The 20,676-nt window shown below is 46.5% G+C and overlaps 2 pseudogenes; both read right to left on the bottom strand.

Moving 5' to 3' along the window:
* Positions 1-1,069: 1,069 nt before the first annotated feature.
* Positions 1,070-3,917, bottom strand: LOC136503075 (uncharacterized; annotated as a pseudogene).
* Positions 3,918-4,247: 330 nt separating this feature from the next.
* LOC136502817 (uncharacterized) lies at positions 4,248-12,494 on the bottom strand (annotated as a pseudogene).
* Positions 12,495-20,676: the final 8,182 nt, after the last annotated feature.

Raw genomic sequence — 20,676 nt, 5'->3', positions numbered from 1 at the left:
ATTGCCTAACAAGGAGTAATAAATATGCAAGAATGCCCCATATCTTGACATGAATGGAGTCAAGTTACATATTTCGCTACTACTAAAAGCATGCACATTCCCACTAGAATTTTGCAACATTTATATGTTGTTCCTTATGTAAGTAACTCCAAGGTATTGTTTCATGTTATTTCTGAAAAACTTGCGTAATTAGGAGAACAAAGAGAAAAATGATACCTGAAAGAAAGAAACTCTACAAATTTGCCTACATAACATACATAATGCCACAAGGGTCTACGTTCATTTCATTTGTGACTTGTGAGCCCAATGCTTCTATAAAGAATCACTTTTCAAGAAATTGAATTTCTCAAAATTTGACATCTGACTCTTTTATTCTAAATAGAGCAAGTTTTTTTTTACTGTCCATGCTATCGAAAAGGTGATATAGGAGGAAACATATATATTGGCCCTAGTTGATTAATTTTTCTTCTGTTGGGGTATGTAAACCAAATTAACCATTGTGCATGACTCGGTCCCATCTTATTCTGCCTCCGAAGTGAGCATAATTGAAGTGCCAACATACTGCGGGTTAGCGTGACTTCAATCGGAATAGAAATAATTAATACTTGTTTGCTATAATGTGATATCTCATATAGAGAATAAATAAGCATAATTATTGGTCAAAATAATTACTACTACTATTTGTTATCTATAATGTGACATGCATGCTATCATATGAAGAACAAATAAACAAAATTCTTGGTTGTCAGTAGGGTCAGATGAGAAAGACAATATCATCGAATCCAATGACATGCGAAGAAAAATGCACAATAGATGCGTTTTAATAATATATAACTCACACTAGATAGGTCCAGTTTTTTTTTTTTTGTATCACAAAAATCCTGTAAGGGCTAGTACTTAGTAGAGGCTTTTACATGTATGTCATTAAAAAAGTTTGTAATTATATATAAGCCATTAAAAAAATTGACCGCACTCGAGTGCTATCGTTCTGAACTTCTTTGCTCTTCAAGCCATTTCGTCGGTGTTCCGTTCGTTTTTCACCGTTTAAGGTCCTGATAAATGGGTCCGGTCAGTCAAAACGTTCATAATACCCCTCATCCCTATCCCCTCTCTCTCTCTCAAACTGTGTGTCCTCGTCCAGCTTACTAAGGTAATGCAGCAGCTCGATGCCGGACTGCGGGCCGTTGCCGGCGTGTTGGAGCTTCTGGGCTGCCTGCGACTGCGCGTCCTCCAGGTCACTGAGGTAATGCGGCTGCTCGACGCCGAACTACTGGCCGCTGCCGGCACGCTGGGGCGGCTGGGCTGCCTGCCACTGCGTCGCGTACCTGCTGCCGGCAATTGTCAGGTCAGCGCCGTAGCTCATGGCGAGCGGCTGGGCTGGCGTTGTGTTGGTGAAGTTGTCACTGCTGCCACCGATGGTGTGGGAGAAGGCTACTGGTGGCGCGTTGATGAAGTCGCGGCCGCCAACGCAGCCGGTGGTGCCCATGGCGAGGGAGAGTTCTGGCGGGGCGTTGACGAAGCTGCAGCTGGCGCCCATGGCAAAGGACAAGCCGCCGCCGCCGCCTGGACACATAGTGCCGCCGTCGTGTCCATGTAGCTGAGGCCGGTTTCGGCGGAGGGGTAGTGGACAGGCACCATGGCATGGTGCGGCTCCTCGGCGCTCCACATGGCCAGATTGGTCTGGACAGCGCCCCAGCCCAGCAACTCCTGCATCTGGTGGCCAGCAGGTATGCCAAAGTAGTCGGTGCCTGCGCATTGGTGGAAGCCGTAGTGGTGCTGCAGCGTGCCGGCATCGCGCGGCGGGTACAGGTGGTTGTTCGTCGCGAGGAGGCCGTTGTTGTTGTTGCTGCTGCCGACGGCGGCGTACAATTCCGGCGTTATCTGAAGGTGGTAACCCTCCATGCCCGCGCCACCGCTGCCGTTAGTGCACTGCTGGAAGCCGTACGCCTGAACGCCATCATTGGCCCATATGGCCTGGTTGTCGTAGTCGCCGCCGCCGCCGGGGGCGTGCAGCGGGTAACCGTCCGCGCCAGCAAAGGCGAGCGGCGCGACCCCCTCGAGCACGACGCCAGCGCCGACCCCATCCTCGCCATCGACCGACAGACCCAGCGCCCTCATCCTGTCCTCCGTAGCCCATATCGCGGTGTCGATGGCCTCGAGCAGCCCCTGCGCCTCCTCCGCCATGGCGACGGCGTCCAGCGCCTTGTCCCAAGGATCGAGGCCGGTGGGCCCGGCCTGGCGCACACGGGCGAACTTGGCCTCCTCCTTGCCCAGCCCGCCCTCGAGGTACGCCCGGTGCGTGTGCCGCGAGCGCACCTCCGGGTCCAGCGCGCGGTACCGGGCCAGCACGGCGCCCTCGGTGGACTCCCACACGTCGGCGGCCTCGCCGCCGCCGTCGCAGTCGCCGTCCGCGGCGGCGACGACGAGCGCGACGTCGACGCCGCAGAGCATGGAGAGCTTGTACGCCTTGACCTTGAGCGTCTCCTTCCGCTTGCCGAACGTGTCGACCCGCGCCCGGCGGTCGCGGATGAGGCCCAACGCGCGGCACCCGTGGCCACGGCCGCGGCCTCGCCCCGCTGCGCCTTGCTGCGCGAGCTTGAGGGCGCACGCGGGCAAGCTCGGCCCCGGCCGTCGCGGGCGCGCGCGGGCGAGCTCGGCCCCGGCCAGCCGCCGCGGGCATGGGCGTGGGCGAGCTCCGCCCCGGCCGCACGCACGAGAAGAGAGATCGAGTTTGAGAGAGAGAGAGGATAGGGATGAGAGGGGTATTATGGATGTTTTAACTGACCGGACCCACTTGTCATGACCTCAAACAGTGAAAAACGAATGGAATACCGACGGAATGGCTTGGAGAGTAAAGAAGTTCAGAACGATGGCACTCGTGTGCGGTCAATTTTTTTAATGGCTTATGTGTAATTACAAACTTTTTTAATGACATACATGTAAAAGCCTCTACTTAGTACCATACATGATAAGCAATACACGCCCCGTATTCGTATCCAACAGGATATCTGAAAATATCTAATAAATTAGTAAATTGAGTGCTTTAATTTTTGCACTTTTACATGTAAGTTCGTGAAATTAGCATCCAGATTCGTTAACATGAACGTTTACATGCATGTTCTAGTCTATCAAGACGCCCGTGACACGAAATGAAAATGTTGCCCTAAACTACCGTGGATTGTATGACTGTTTTTTTATGTGCACGCTGCTAAGCAAACCGGGTCAAGACTGATCGAAAGGACCTCGACCTTCCATAAATATACGTGTTTCACCGTGTGCAAACAAAGATGAAAGGACCTCGACCTTCCATGATACATGAATGTTCCATGATATACACGTTTCACCGTTTGCACTTTTTCTCCCTTTTTTGTTAGGGAACAAAGATAATCTACTTCCTTATCTTCTTAGAGCATCTCTAAGAGTTTTCTAATTTTTTTTCCTAAAAACTTATAGTTTAGCAACTCCTAAAAAAATATTAGAAGGGGAAAAATAGTATCTCCAAAAGTTTTTAATAAATATCATTAAAAAAATCGGAGAACAGCCTCGAGGGCGGCGAACGCAGTAGGCGTCGACGGCGTGGCCGCTCCGGTCGCAGGCGTGGCCATTCGATGAGCCACTGAAGATCGCCGTGATGGACATCGCCTCGCCGGAGCGGCACGAGGTGCTGGGCAAGCTCACGTTCCGTAAGGGAAGCATCAAGGTGCAGTGCAGCAGTTCGACGAGAAGAAGAAGTTCAAGCCGCCGGCGCCGTCATGGTACGACCTCAAGCATCTGCCGCGTTCTTCCGACGGCGATGTCTGGGACAGAGAACGACAGCACGAGTTCAGGGGCAAGATACAGCTATGCGTCTACTACGATGCGGCGGCGTACGCCAGCGACTTGCAGCCATCGGCGCTGCCGCTCCGGTCGCAGGCCATCGGTGTCCTCGAGCAACCGGCCTCCGGTCAACGAAGCGCCCCAATGGCGAGCGAGGGACCATCGACGCCTACTGCATCGCCAAAATGAAGACGGGACGGATACGCGCTATGGAAGCCACGCGTAAAGTTACACGTCAGGGGAAGGAATTTTTCGAATCCTAAAAGATGGAGTAAATATTAGAAGTTGTTGGAGATGGATTTTTTCTCATCTTTTTAAAAAATAAGAATTAGGAGGATGTTTAGGAAACTCTTGGAGATGCTCTTATACATATACTATATGCGTTTAGATGATTTGAACAATATTTTTTCTCACTGAAGAATTCCATAGAGTACGCCACCATTCCTAGCGTAAAACTGAAACAAATTCCATAGATTACTGGCATGTGAACACATTCTGTCTACCAAGCCATTTTCTTATGGCAAAGACCAAATACTTCAATTTTGATTGTTAATCCGACTTATGTCTACCTAGCCATTTTTGAAGCACCTAAAGTTACTTCAAACAGCGGGCCTTTCAACGCAAGACCTCCATCTCCATCCAAATGCAAGCAGAGGCTACAACACTATTCTCATTACACTTTACACATGGGCATGGCGAGCTCCAGCTCCCCAATCATCCCTAGCTCGAAACAACACAATCAACTAGCTCTACAACATATCTCTTCCCTGCCATGACCTGTAAAAAGAGGGTCTTTTCCCAGTAAAGTATCTACATGTCATCAAGTCCAAGCGCCCCATCTTTCTTCCTTTCTTCCTTTTCTTGTTCTCCCCCTTGTTTTTCTCTTTTGCCACATGAGGGTGTAAATTTTCAGTTACAGAAGCACAGGCTGATTGCAGTGACCTGGTGAATCTGACTAGAGTACGAGAAGGAAATGGCAGGATGTAGAACATGGTGTCTAATTTCATGAAGCAACTCAGTGCCATTGCTGCGGTGAGCAGACACCATTCATCGGTCTCTTAGCGGTTAGTGCGGCGTTGCCTGTTACCTCTCAGTGCGGTGAGCAACTCTGTCATTCAACTACATAGTGGTGGGAAGTCACCGCTGTCCTTGAGGCGATATGATTGAGCAATCCTGTAAATTGTACATTACGGGGTCAGACATTGGAAACTCTGTAAACTGAGTACAAAACCTACAAGATGAATGGTACGAGGGAAAAGGAGTGCATTTTCAAGCTGAACTAGCATGTTTTCTGCCTTGAAAACAAGTGTGGCCAGAGTAAATCAAAAGTGTGGATTGGTCCATGTCCCATAGGTTTGAGATATGCACGTTAATATCCCCAAACATGATCTAGACGTATATACATCAGTAAGCTTAAAATGGTAAGCTAGTAAAATCTGCATTAACAAATCTGAAAAGACATCAAAATCCAAGGACTTCAATTCTTTGTTGATTTACATGGTAATAATAATGTGACCAATGGCAACTTGAATTGTCTCCCATTATTAGTAATTATCAATCACAAAGGATTGAACCTCAACTTTCCTCAATTATACAAGTTCAGTGGGTATGCATGTGTGGTTCTCACGAGTCAAGACCAAGGACCCCAGTAAGATATACTCAAAAGTTTTAGGGGGCTATGATATAATTTACTCCATATATTAATGCCCAACAAAAGTGAACATCACAACCATCTAAATAACTTTGCAGAAACACCAAAGTACCAAACTAACGAAGAGTAAAACATCTAATTGTAGTAACATGGAAATGTCCACTAAATTAAACATCATTTCTGTCATACAATTATTATTAGTGCTGGCAATGAAAATAACACGCCATACCTACCTCATTCGGTTGGAACCTGTTGTAGCGTTTCGGGGAGCAGAAACAGTACTCACAGGACCAGAAGCTTGAGTGCTGGAAGCAGATTCTGATCTGCTAGCATGGTGTTTGCAGGTAACTTCCAAAGGCAACGCCCCCAAGGTCCCAGGCTCAAGTTTACTGTCAAAGGTCCCGGACACAAGTTTACTGTCTTGCGGGAGCATGAAACCATTGCCATGAAAATTATCCCTTCGAACCTGGGAAGATGGAGAATGAGCTGGTACCTTCAATTGATCTCTTGGAGAGTTGGGAGATGGAGATGGCATTGGTATACTCACTGGAGATGGCATTCCATGATCAGTTGCACCAGGAATATGTATCTGTGGTAGCTCATGCCTAAATTCCTGACCAGATCCCATATCTGCAGACATATCTGTTCTGACATGGTGATGAAACCTTTAATAATTATTTGAAGTGAATTGATTTCTTCCTCCCTCCCCACGTCCAGCAGGTGGCCTATCCTTGCACAATTTCTACAGCATCCAGCAAGGCAGACAAAATTACCACGAATATAAGACAAAGCTGCCCAAAAAATACAAATTTGATGCCTAACCAACCTAAAGAAATTCTACTATGTAGTAAACTCATAAGAATAATGGAGACATCTTCAAGGTTATTGCATATGAAAAAGGATAGTAAGTCTAATAACATGATAAATAGATTAGAAGAACATTAATATGTGCAACATGTACATCATTTGGAACAAAAAGAACACAATGGCAAGTAACAGATACAGATTATTGAGAAATATTACTTTAAGTTCTACAAGCATATCTAGAATGTCCATGGAGGGAACATTCTGGGTCAGGAAAGTAGGTGCCTGTTCCACGGGCCCTCGTAGCCATAGGATCATCTGGTTGAATAAATGGCCTCCACACAAGATAGCCAGATGGGTAAGGAGGACAAGGGATTGCTCCATTCATGCTAGCATATGCATGTGGATTTTTTCTTCCTTGACCATCTGAAGGGCGCGTGTTCTGATATTGCAGGGGTGGTGGAGCAAGCCTTCCATGATAAAACGGGTTTGCTGGATTAACTTGCTGGAACCCTTGCGCATACTGAAGATTATGGAAGTTTGTCTTGAAATCTCCAGTGAGATCTTCCAAGATGTTATTAAACTGATAAGACAGATCACCACAGCGATTGCTGTATAAAGGTGAACTGCTGTTGTTGACTCTTCTCCTATCCAAGCCCAGTGACAAGGAATCATTGGTGGCATGATAAGTCAATATACCATCATCAAATGAGCTCACTAAAACGTCTGGTCCGAACCCAGTATGATTTCTCTTTAATGTGTTCGAGAAGAACTGATTCACTTCATTGACAGTATAACAGACAGGCATTTGAAGAATCTTCCCAAGCTTACAAGCACCAAAATCAAATGCGCTACGTATTCGGTAAAAGTTCCCTGCACATGGAATAGTACAATTAAGCTTGAATCTTTTTAGGAAATCTTCAAGTACCTGATTAGTCCCTACTATACTACCACAATTCAGATCTAGAGGCAGAACAATACCTTTGCTGACACTGCGTCCAAGATTATTACTCTGTTTCAGTGGATCAACAATATTTAGAAATTTTCGAGAAAATACTTGTGCGTCTCTCTCAGAGTTTCTGGGAGGGGCACTAAAAGCTTCTGCACATTCTTTGAGAACCTTTTCCCGTGGAAGAAAAAAATCATCATGAATAGCTGGCAGATGCGGGTCAGCTGTTGAATAAAAGCCATGTCAATGATCAATAAATTTAAGTTGCAACAAGCCAACATACTGCATCATTCAGAGTTCATTTACTTACTAACTAGATCAGGTAGTGAAGATAAGGAAACAGGACCAAACAAGCTGATTCCCTTGGTATCCCAATCAAATTTACTATAGAAATCGAGAAACCTATAGAGGACCTGCAGAAGGGCAGATAGTCATTCACCCCTGGGAAGTACTCTATCTTGAAGAAATTTGGTAAGGTCACAAAAAACTGATAAATGCAACAGCAAAATTTAGGCCAAAACTTACAGATAATGGACCACTCAAGGTCCTGTGGAAGATATGGAAAACGTACAGAACTAAAATCTCCAAGGCATAGGTAGATAGCAATCCATGGTGAGCACCAAGGATGCGACTTTCATAGTAACACCACACTTTAATAAGCACTATGCTTCGTTTCAACAGGTGTTTTTTTCCAAAATTTTCATCAACCTGTAAATGAAGGCATATAAGCAACTCCGAACAAGGCAGTAGTCCTCGTAAAATGCTTTAATGTTATTAACTACTCCCTCCATTTCAAATCATAAGATGTTTTGGCTTTTCTAGATATGTGGCTTATAATTTGGAAAGTTAAAGCGTCTTATAATTTGGGGATTATACAAGTACCAGATCTGAGGTTTAAGGAAAGACAACAGCAAGAACCAAACAACATTGAAATATTACCTTCTCCAGAAAACAGAGCGTACGGAGTCCCCCAATCTGATTCACAGATATATCTACAACAATATTCTGTACTAGACATTTTACCAGTTTGACCTGCCATAGCCCATAAGGAAGACTTATCATAGGATAATAATACATGAAACAACATTCTCACCTATAGAAATAGGGGCACATTCATATGCTCCACCGATGCCATAAACAAGACAGAGAGTTGCATTCAAGTATAGAGAAATGGGAAATTCCTTTTTTTTACATAATGTACATAAATGGATGCTGATATGTATGAGTGCAGGGAATTCGAAGTATGTTAATTAGACAAGTGGTGCACATACAAAAAAAACACCTCCAGTAAAGTGAAAAATCCAAAAGATGATTGTCGGGTATCAGTATTAGGGATACCTGAAAGAAGGAAATTGATGGCCGCGAACGCTAACTCGCCCGGATGGTCAAGAGCGTATTTTGGTTTCGCCCGACCCCGAAGGTACCGGCTCCGTCCCGCCCGACCCCAAGGGTGCGGGCTCCGTCCCGCCCGACCCCGAGGGCGCGGGCTCCGTGTCGCCCGACCCCGAGGACACGGGCTCCGTCACACCCGACCCCGAGGGCACGGGCTCCGTCACGTTTGACCCCGAGGGTGTGGGCTCCGTCTCGCCCGACCCCTCGGGCGCAGACTTCGCCTCGCCAGACCCCTCGAAGGGGGATTCCGACTCGCCCGACGGGGGTCCGTACCGCCTCCAACCACTACGGGTCTAAGAGTACGAACCAAGGGTCAAACTTTTGACACCAGAAGAAGAGTAGACGCGTCTTGACGAGACCCGTGGCCACGACGGGTCATACCTGAGGACTCACGTCACCAACAGTGTCGGGCGTGCCGGCGCTATGCTACCTAATCCCCGTACGACTTCTGACGGGGTATCTCCTAACCATGCCGCCTGCCGGAACGGAATGGAGCGCCACGACCGGCTGACGACGCCCACGTATAGTGCCAGTGATGAACAGGGTCGTGACGTGGAGACGTCCCCGTCATCATCTACAGGACCGGCGGGACCCGCGTGAAGGAGATGAAGGGCGCCGCGACCCTCGAGGCCTTGCTTCAACTATAAAAGGGGAAGCAGGACGCCCACGAAGAAAACGGCTCAACGCTGAAAGGAACTGAGTTCAACTAGACTTAACTCCATTCGATCCTTCCATCAGAGACTTGAGACCTTCTCCCTCTCTCGTCTGTTTGTAACCTCTACTGCAAGCAAGTGCCGGTAACACGAGCTGCCTCAAATTAGACATAGGGACATTCCGCCCAAACCAATATAAACCCTTGTGTCCTCCGAGCACACCATCCGCGCGCAGACGCGCAAACACAAAATTACTAGTCGGCGGTTCAAAACACCGACAATGATATATCAATGTTGACCTCAAATTGCATATATATGCATTCGAAACACAGAGCAATATGGTAAATTGAAATACCTCAGCATGGATATACTGGACATCCTTGACATCAAATTCAGAATCTTTCCTATGCTCTTCTGATCTTATAATAGCACAGACTTCATTTGCTAGATTCTCATCAGAAATCGCGGGGCCAAATGCAGTCAATTCGATATCTCCATGAGGAAGATATGTTTTCAGTGGAACAGATCCAAATGGGAAGACCTATGTTTTACAAACATAAAGGTTAAGTTTGCAGCACAATCCCTCTGATGTGACTTTAATATAGCATTAAGACAGCACCAGAAGAGCACCAGCCTTGGTAAAATTGCGATATCTCACTCAGGCGCATGCAAAGAAGCGGCAATACTAGCTAAACATACACATGTGGAATACCATCTAGTAGAAGCAAACAAGTAATCCACTAAAACATGCCTTAGTGGCTTATTAAATAACTGAATTTATCCCTGTAAGCCTTGTAGCCAATTTACCTCAAATTGTGACACATGTTTGCCAGATCTATGTGTCCACTCATATGAACAGCAATCCAAAACAACCTCAATAACGACAGCCAAGTCAAAGACATGAGTGAAATCTTAAACCCTTACACCATATACTACTAGATTTATCTACCGATTACTCATAGATAGGAATAGGATCATAGTTTGGTACAATCATCACATTACAACAATTGTAGCATAAATTTGGTAAAACTATCATGGCTATTTACATATAATCCTTGCACGATACAATCAATCCTAGCAACTATTTATGAGCAATTAAGTATAAATGCAGAAACACCTCTCAATCGCAAAGTTCCATCTTTACTCAGTTACATATTCAATATTTGCATTTGTACAAACACAAAGATCATTCATTTGTACCATAATTTACAATTCTTCTAGAGCACAACTTAAGAATGTACAATTAAAGAAATACATGTTATATTCAAATAATATGTCTTAGATAGAATCAGGTTGCTAGGATCTTAAATTCTATAACACAATCCTATATTAGATCTTAACATATCATCTCCAGTTCAATTTAAGATGTCCTGACGCCTTGACTGAGGCATAACAAAAGACCAAAGCTGCTCCTTCAAATAACATGAGCAATGTTTGAAGGGACACCTCACTAAAACAGACACTAAGATAAATGACATGCCCAGACCTCCAACACACTATCAACAGTTTCGCTGTGTTTAATGTGGTACCCGAACAGGCGAACACATGCCAACAGATAGTTCACGCTCCCATTAAAGGTCATACCCGCCAAATCACGTGGATACTCAAGTGCGCAACCGACAAAGTATATCCATACCGTTACACTTTTGTACTCATCACCAATAAACACTTGACACCTAAAGGACCCCAGCAACAAACGACAAGGATTTTAAAACAAGAGCTCGTTATATTACCGATTTCGCGCCAAAAATCACATGCCAGCAATTATTACAGTACATAAAAATGAAATGAAATAGCAAGCATCGCAACAACCAACTCTGCAGCAGGAACACACCCATGACTCATTCCTCCTAAAGCACCCAAACAGCCATTGGAGTGATCTGAAGGATATGATATGACAAGCATTGAGCACAGCAGAGACTGATGAAACATCTAGGTTTTGTATGCCATTAAAGGTCCTGGTCCTACTCGCCAAATCACATGGAGACTCAAGTGCGCAACCGACAAAGTATATCCATACCGTTACACATTTATACTCATAATCACCAATAAACACTTTACACCTCAAGACCCTCAGCAACAAACGACAAGGATTTAAAAACAAGAACTTGTTATATTACCGGTTTCGCGCCAAAAATCGCATGCCAGCAATTATTACAGAACATAAAAATGAAATAGCAAGAATGGCAAGAACCAACTCCGCAGCAGGAACACACCCAGCATGTTTACCCTAGCTTCAATTCCATGACCTGAAACATGATCAAGGGCACTCAGAAAGTAATGACTGATTCCTCCTAAAGCACTCAAACAGCCATTGGAGTGATCTGAAGAATATGACTGCTCATAGCACAGCAGAGACTGCTCAAACATCTAGTGGTTTCGTATGCCATTGATGCACAAAGCCCGAGCTCTAAGCTATAGAACACTAGGACCGCAAACAAAACTGTGCCGCAGGGAAGGAAGCTCCAGAGCAGAGCAAGTAGGAGTACCTGAACCCCGGCGCGGGAGCCCAAGAGGCGCTGGAGGTAGTCGATGACGGCGGCGCGGAAGTGCTCGGAGGTGACGGTGGGCTGGATCTTGTTTACCACACCAAGCGCGGCGCTCTCAAAGCGCCGCCAGGCGTCGTGCGGGATCGACGAGGGGTCCGGTGCGCCGGAGCGGCCTCGGGCTCGGGCACGGGCGCCGCCGGGTACGCGTCGATGATATCCACCATGGTCGCTGGAGCACCGAAACACACTACGAGAGCGAGTGGCTCTTCCTCCCGGCGGCGTCAAGCGGCCAGCCGCTTACAGGAGGCGCTTCCGGCGACGAACGGCGCGAGGAGCTTGCGCTATGGAGGCGATGCGATCTGGCCGCCGCCGGCGGGAGAGGGATTAGGGTAGGGAGCGCAGGAAGGATTGGGGACTGGGGAGAGCACGGGTGGGCGGGAGGATTTTAATGTGAGAGAAAGGCTCAGTTTTTTTTGTCGCTCTCTCCCTCTCGTCAGCTTCCTCTTCCGCTCTTGGTGAGTGAGTTGGTGTGCACGTCTCTGCCCTGCGCGGCGAGAAATGGCGGCCACGGGCGGGATGGACGGATGGATGTCTGCGCGCGGCTTGACGATCCTGAGATTCGGTGGATTCAGTTCGTCGCGGGCCGCTCAATTCAACCTGCGCGGCCGGAGGGAGAAGACGAACACGAGGAGGAAGAAGAAGGTGAGGAGGAGGCGGCGGCGGCTTCAAGGTGCAGGCCGCAGCTGCGCCCACAGAAATTGAAATTGAAAAATGGCAGTTCCCTCCTCAATTTGGCGGCATCTTGAAATACATCAGAGTAATGATGATGACGTTACTAGTTATTTAATTTGATGATGTTTACAGTTGGTAAAATATGTCGTATGTACCCACTACCCAACCCATTGAGAGACGTTACAGTGGTCAAAAAATGGTGACGCCAAAAATCATTGTTTTCGCGAAAAAAAACTGCACGGTGTGTCAATCGTCTCCCCATCAGAACCGGATTAGTTCATGTGGCCAGAAGATTAAGGGTTTGGTCCTGTAAATTTTGCACTAATAAAGAATCTTTTGGAGTTCACCGTCCCGGAAATTTAAGAGCCAAGTTTTAGCCTCTAGGCACACAAGGTTAGCAAGAGTAGATATGGACAAGACTACTAGTCTCCTTCTCTTTCACATTATAAGACGTTTTGCTATTTTTAGATACATAACTTTTATTATGCACTTAGATACAGAGTACAAGAAATATACATATAAAAGCCAAAATGTCTTATAATTTGAAATTGAGAGAGTATAGCATATAAATTTTCTTGTGCTATCTTTTTTCTACAAATTGTCATGGGATAATTATTCGTCTTAATTATGATAGAGGTACATGGCAAAGACTTCCACGCTGTTTATATCTTATGAAACGATGCGCATCGCGGATTTGTATCATGACTAAGGAGATGTACTAATATATTGAAGTTTCTTTTCTTTGGGATTGAAAGAAAGACGAGAGCACGCATTGCCCGTGGGTTGTAATCAGATTTTAGCGGATCAATGACCCTAAATTTTCTATAGAAGCTTGGGGAGCAGGAGGCATGGTCTCACTTTATTTCACAAAATATAGGTGCTCATAAACGATGTAGTAAGCAGTATTTACTATCAGTAGAGTTACGGCGCACCCTGGATCCCTGTTCTCGACCTCGACACATCCTGTCCCTCCTCTCCTCATCTGCCTGCTTCTTCCTCTCATGTCCCACCCTTCTCGCCAGTGTGCATGCTTTCAGGGCACTCCTTCCCGTAGCCTCTCTCTAGCAGTCCCTCCTGTCAAGTACCCACTTCATGTCATGGGCTTCCCCTTTCTTGACTCATGCCATCGTATAGGTATCACCTGGTGTTTCCCCAATTACCCAACTGGGAAGTTCCTATCCTATTTGATTTTATTATCCTGAGTTTTCCAAGGTAGCAAATAGCACTGCTAAAAAAAAGGTTTGTAGCAACGGCTCAATTTTTTTTTTGTAGGGACGGCTGTTGATGGAGCCGCTCCTATAATGGGCGTGCTCGGGACCCACGAGACCAGCCACCTCTATAAATGACACAGTAGGGGCGGCTGGTGATACGAGCCGCTCCCTAGAAATGGGTCGATTTGTAGGGACGGCTCACTCACCAGCCGCCCCCGATGTTGAGATTTATAGGGGCGGCTCAATAACCAGCCGCCCCTACAAATGCTGCACGTAAGGAATCAAATAACCAAACAAATAAATACTCGGCTTCAGCTTATCGTTCCATAGGCTTCTTCTCACCCCTCCGTTCTCTTCTTCGCTTTCTCCCTCCCTCGCTCTCCAGACGCCGACAGGGCGATGGCCGCTGGCGCGTGCGGCGCGGCAGCTGCGGCCGCCCCCTCCTCTTCCTCCTCCCCCCTCGCGTCGTCCCGGCCGGCCCCCCACCACTGGCTCCCCGTGCGAGGCGCTGGTGGCGCGACGGCGCCCCCCGGCTGCTGCGCTCGGGAGCGCCGACCACCGTCGTCGCCCCCCGGCGAGGTCACCTCCTCCGAACGCTACGGCCTTCTCTCTGGCCCCTGAGCTGGCACGTCGACCTGGGCGGATGGCCCCAGACGCGGCCACGCGCGTCCTAGGGTTTGGACGCCCATCGGCGCGTACGCCACACCGCCGCCGCGATGCCCAGTTCTTCGTCGTGGCCTTCACCGGCAACAAGCACCCAGGTATGCCGGCCCCTTCGTTTTCCTTCCTGCTGCCCGGAACCGAGCACCCAAACCCTAACTAAGTTGGCTATCTGCTTCGTTTCCCTTCCTGCTTCTTTACATGAACCGACCACTGGACTGAGCATTGCTGGTGAAGGGCACGACGAAGAACTAGGCACCGCGGCGGCGGCGTGGCATACGCGCCGATGGGCGACCAAACCCTAGGACGGTGTGGCCGCGCTGGGGGCCATCCGCCTATGTCGACGTGCCAGCTCTGGGGCCAGAGAGAAGGCCATGGCGTTCGGAGGAGGCGACCTCGCCGGGGGGGCGACGATGGTGGTCGGCGCTCCCGAGCACAGTGGCGGGGGGGAGCCAGCGGTGGGGGGCCGGCCAGGACGACGCGAGGGGGGAGGAGGAAGAGGAGGGGGCGGTCACAGCTGCCGTGCCGTGCGCGCCAACGGCCATCGCACTGTCGGCGTTGGGAGAGCGAGGGAGGGAGAAAGCGAAGAAGAGAACGAAGGGGTGAGAAGAAGCCTCTAGAACGACAAGCTAAAGCCGAGTATTTATTTGTTGAGTTATTTGATTGCTTACGTGCAGCATTTGTAGGGGCGGCTGGTTATTGAGCCGCCCCTATAAATCTCAACATCGAGGGGCGGCTAGTGAGTGAGTCGCCCCTACAAATCGACCCATTTCTAGGGGCGGCTCGTATCACCAGCCGCCCCTACTATGTCATTTGTAGGGGCGGCTGGTCTCGTGGGTCCCGAGCACGCCCACTATAGGGGCGGCTCCATCCCAGCCGCCCCTACAAAAAAATTGAGCCGTTGCTACAAACCTTTTTTGTAGTAGTGATTTCTAGTTGCAACTTGCATCCCTAGCTACCCTCTCCTCTAAGAATATTGGGGATTAGAGATCATATATGGAAAACCCCAAGGCCCTAACCCTAACCACCTCCATCATCGTCATCATATTCGAACACGTGGGGTGCCATGGGTTATCCAATCATTTGCATCACAAAGTCTCGATGGCATCCATTGTGAAGTTTTCTAATACTAGTATCTTTGTTTTTTAGAACCATATATATATTGGCATTGTCCCAACTTCATATAGAAAGCAATTTTTTTGCTGGGATACCAGCTTATAGGGTTTGGTCCACAAACTTATGAAACAAAACACTAGTAGAGAACAGACCTTTGATCCTCAGCCAAAATGGGCTCTAGTCCCGGCATTTTTTGCGCTCGGGACTAGAGATACCTTTAGTCCTGGTTGGTGGCTCCAACCGGGACTAAAGGTCCATCCCAACGGCTATTGCGCCAGACAGAGATGGCAGGGACCTTTAGTCCCGGTTGGAGCCACCAACCGGGACTAAAGGTAGACTTTTACTCCCGGTTGGTGGCTCCAACTGGGACTAAAGGTCTCTGCCACCTCTGTCTGGCGCAGGAGCCGTTGGGAGGGACCTTTAGTCCCGGTTGGAGCCACCAACCGGGACTAAAGGTCCCCCCTTTATATATCGGCCGTCTCCTTCTTCCTCCCCGAGCCCGAGCTCAGCACATTTTGAAGCTCACTACACTAGTGTTCTTGCTTCCTCCCTCCATTGTTCCTCCATCCATTCTTCGATTCCTCCGTCGATTCTTCAGTTGTAAAGGTTACCAATCTCATACTCTCATTTTTCACCATTGTCTTATCTTATTTTGTTCACTATATATATATTGTTCTTTATTATGGTTTTTTTCATTTGTAAGCAATTTGAGCTCAAAATCACTTTAAGCTTGCATATTTACATTTGTAGCTATTAAAAACTAGTATTCACTGTTCATTTGTAGCATGCATAGCACACTTCATTGTTTAGAGATATAGAGAATTTTAGAGTTCTTTAATTTTATTTGTTTATAAAATGATAAATTTATAGTGTATTAAAAAATGAGTATAGGGACTAGTGCCTCCGACTGGTATGACAGATGTAATGCAAGGCCATGTAATAGAAAGCAAATCCATTCTCTTTTGACGATACGCCCGAACAGCCGGGCCTGACAGATTTGGTGGTTGAACAGGTCTATCGACCGTCGCTGTGCGACTGTACGACAAAGAACGGCATCGATTGACCATAGTATTTTATTGTCCGGAGTCCGGTCCGGGGTGCAATGCAATGCAATGACAATTGACAATGCGTTGCTAGGTCAAAATATGGTCATTTCTATGGACTCCGCGACTAAACATTTTATTTTAATTTTTTATGAAATGAAAAACTTAGAAAATAGCTAGAAAATTATAGAAAATCCGTACTAGTTGAACTTGCGGACCGTGTTCAGCTCGGCGAGCATGTTCTCTACCGAGCGGTAACAGACATCAAGGAGGAGCTTTGATTCTACGAGGGAGAGCGGCAACGGTCGTGGAAGACCGTGTTCCCTTCCTCGTAGAATCGGAGCTCTTCCTTGACCAAGTATGGTGTCGTCCAGTGGAGAAATGCTCACCGAGATGATCACGTAAGCAAGGTCAACTAGTATGGATGGTTATTTATTAAAACATGTTTTTGAGCTATAAATCCTGCTGGCCGTCTTCTTCCTCCCCGAGCCCGCCCGAGAGCTTAAGTTCAAATTTAAGCAGTGTTCTTGCTCTTTCTCCATCCATTCTTCGATTCCTCCATCGATTTCTTCGATTCCTCCGTCGATTCTTCGGTTCTAAAGGTTACCAACTTCATACTCTCATATTTCATCATTGTCTTATCCCATTTTGTTCACTATATATATATGGTTCTTTATTGTGGTTTTTTTCATTTGTAAGCAATTTGAGCTCAAAATCACTTGAAGCTTGCATATTTACATGAAGAAAGGTTAAAGTAGCTAGTTGAACTAGCGGACCGTGTTCATTTCGGCGAGCATGTTCTCTGCCGAGTGGTAACGGACGTCAAGGAGGAGCTTTGATTCTATGAGGGAGAGCGGCAACGGTCGTGGAAGACCGTGTTCCCTTCCTCGTAGAATCGGAGCTCTTCTGTGGCCAAGTACGGTGCCATCCGGTGGAGAAATGCTCGCCGAGATGATCACGTAAGCAAGGTCAACTAGTACGGATGGTTATTTATTCACACGTCCTGATATCGTCGCAGTAGTCTATCAATCACCGTACCCAAACGTAGTATATATATAAATATAAACGATAATTGATTGTTATGTGTGTACACTCTCATTCTTCTGTTAATTTGCGGAAATATCATGTGAATTACTTACCTGCCGCAGTAAAAGATGAGAACACAATGACCATTAAAAATATCATTGTTTAGAGATATAGATAATTTTATAGTTTCTTAATTTTATTTGTTTATAAAACGAGAAATTTATAGTGTATTAAAAATGAGTATAGAGAGTAGATGGCAACTGCTTCCGGGTCCTTGGCCTCTCATGGGTTTCCAAAGCGACTTAGGCCAGGCCTCCCTCTCATTCCATGCGGCAAGTGTCGTGATGAGACGAAGATTGTGATGGAGTACCGAGTGAAGATGGAGGGTCCCAACAAGGATCGTATCTTCTACAAGTGTCCGGATCGCAATGTGAGTTATTTTATTGTATTTAATGATTATGGTTAGTTTATACCTATTTTCATGATGGTTGTGATTAAAGTTCTAATTTTTTGTTTTAATTTCAGTGGGATGGCAATGGACGATGTTCAGGCTTCTACTGGGAGGAAGAGTATGTTGAACTCATGCAAAAATATCTTGCACAACAGGCAGATACGCGGCTAATGAGGCAGTGACCCAGCCGAAGAAGCCTAAAGATGTTGCACAATCGGGGGATCTGTCTATTTTAGTTGAGATTGGTCGCGAAATCCTTGTGCTCCTGAAATGTATTTTAGCTTTAGTTCTTTTAGTGGTAGTTGGGATTGTCTATATTATAGCGATGCTTTCATAAATTTGTACCTTTTGTGGTGGCACACATGTTGTATAAATAATTAATTATGATCTAGGTTTTAATATGGTATTTATGTCATGTAATGCAGATGAACCGGCATTGGATGTACAATGCTGATCGCCGCTCCCAAGAGTTCATTGACGGCGTGCATTCTTTGTTACGTGCGGCCGAGGCAAACAAACACGACGGTTTCATGTGCTGCCCATGTGCCATATGTAAGAATACGGTGGAATATCCTTGCTCAAGGACTCTTCATTCACACTTGTTCAAGTCGGGTTTCATGCCAAACTATATTTGTTGGACGAAGCATAGAGAAACCGGCGTTGTAATGGAAGAAGGTGAAGAAGAACAATGGGATGACAATGATATTATTCCCGATGGTGTGTGCTTCAATGATACTGCAATGGGAGAAGCTGAAGAAGAGGTAGCCACAGAAGATGAGCCTGCTGATGATCTTTGTCAGGTCATTCATGACGCACAAAGAGAATGTGAAAGTGAAAAGGAGAAGATCAAGTTCGAGCGGATGCTAGAAGTTCACAAGAAATTGTTGTACCCAACTTGTGATGCAGGGCAGAAAAAGTTGAGAACCACACTAGAATTGCTGCAATGGAAGGCAAAGAATGGTGTATCTAACAAGGGATTTGGAGAGTTACTAAAAATCCAAAAGAAGATGCTTCCGATGGACAATGAATTGCCCGCCACTACCTACGAAGCAAAACAAGTTGTCTGTCCTATGGGGCTAGAAATTGAGAAGATACATGCATGTCCTAATGACTGCATCCTGTACCGTGGCAAAGAGTACGAGAAATTGGATGCATGCCCGGTATGCCATGCATCGCGGTATAAGATCAGGCGAGATGACCCTAGTGATGTTGAGGGCGAACATCCGTGGAAGAAAATCCCTACCAAGGTTATGTGGTATGCTCCTATAATACCATGCTTGAAACGTCTGTTCAGAAACAAAGAACATGTAAAATTGTTGCGATGGCACAAAGAAGATCGTAAGGTAGACAATATGTTGAGACACCCTGCTGATGGGTCCCAATGGAGAGCAATCGACAGAGAATTCCCAGAGTTTGCAAATGACGCAAGAAACTTAAGGTTTGCTTTAAGTACAGATGGTATCAATCCTTTTGAAGAGCAGAACAGTAGTCATAGCACTTGGCATGTTACTCTAAGTATCTACAACCTTCCTCCTTGGTTATGCATGAAGCGGAAGTTCATTATGATGCATGTGCTCATCCAAGGCCCGAAGCAACCTGGCAATGACATCGATGTGTACCTGAGACCACTTATTGACAAACTTCTCATTTTGTGGAATAAAGAAGGTGTACGTGTGTGGGATGAGTACAAACAGGAACACTTTGATCTGCGAGCATTGTTGTTCGTAACAATCAATGATTGGCCTGCTCTAAGTAATCTTTCAGGACAGTCAAACAAGGGATATAATGCATGCACACACTGCTTCGGTGATATTAGAGGTGTATTTTTGAAAAAATGTCGAAAGGTCGTGTACCTTGGCCATCGTCGATTTCTTCCTGCAAATCACCCCGTAAGAAAGAAAGGCAAGCATTTTAAAGGGAAGGTAGACCACCTGACCAAGCCTCGCAACCGAACTGGTGAGGATGTACTCGATATGGTCAATGATGTGAAAGTCGTCTTTGGAAAAGGACATGGCAGCCAACCTGTTTTGAACGACGCTAACGGTCACGCACCCATGTGGAAGAAGAAGTCCATATTTTGGGACCTACCCTATTGGCAAGTCCTAGAGGTCCGCAGCTCGATCGACGTGATGCACCTGACGAAGAATCTTTGTGTGAACCTGCTAGGCTTCATGGGTGTGTATGGAAAGCCTAAGGACACATTTGAAGCACAACAGGACCTGCGTTGTTTAAGAGAAAGAGACAACCTGCATCCAGAGAAGACAGATGATGGACGCCATTACTTACGTCCTGCTAGCTACACTCTAAGCAAAGAGGAGAAGGAAATCATGTTTGAATGCTTAAACAACATCAAGGTACCATCTGGATTCTCCTTGAATATAATGGGTATTATAAATGTGCCATAGAAGAAATTCTGTAACTTAAAGTCCCATGACTGTCACGTTCTCATGACGCAATTACTTCTAGTTGCATTAAGAGGAATTCTACCTCCAAATGTACGTCTAGCCATCGTGATGCTATGTGCATTCCTCAATGCAATTTCTCAGAAGGCAATTGATCCAACTAATCTAGCTAAACTATAGAATGATGTGGTTCAATGTCTCATTAGCTTTGAGTTGGTGTTCCCTCCTTCCTTCTTTGATATCATGACACACCTCCTAGTTCACCTAGTCAAGGAGATTTT

The sequence above is a fragment of the Miscanthus floridulus genome, chromosome 14 (assembly GCF_019320115.1).
Source record: "Miscanthus floridulus cultivar M001 chromosome 14, ASM1932011v1, whole genome shotgun sequence".
NCBI classification, from domain to species: Eukaryota; Viridiplantae; Streptophyta; class Magnoliopsida; order Poales; family Poaceae; genus Miscanthus; species Miscanthus floridulus.
This window is presented reverse-complemented; position numbering and strand designations above follow the sequence as displayed.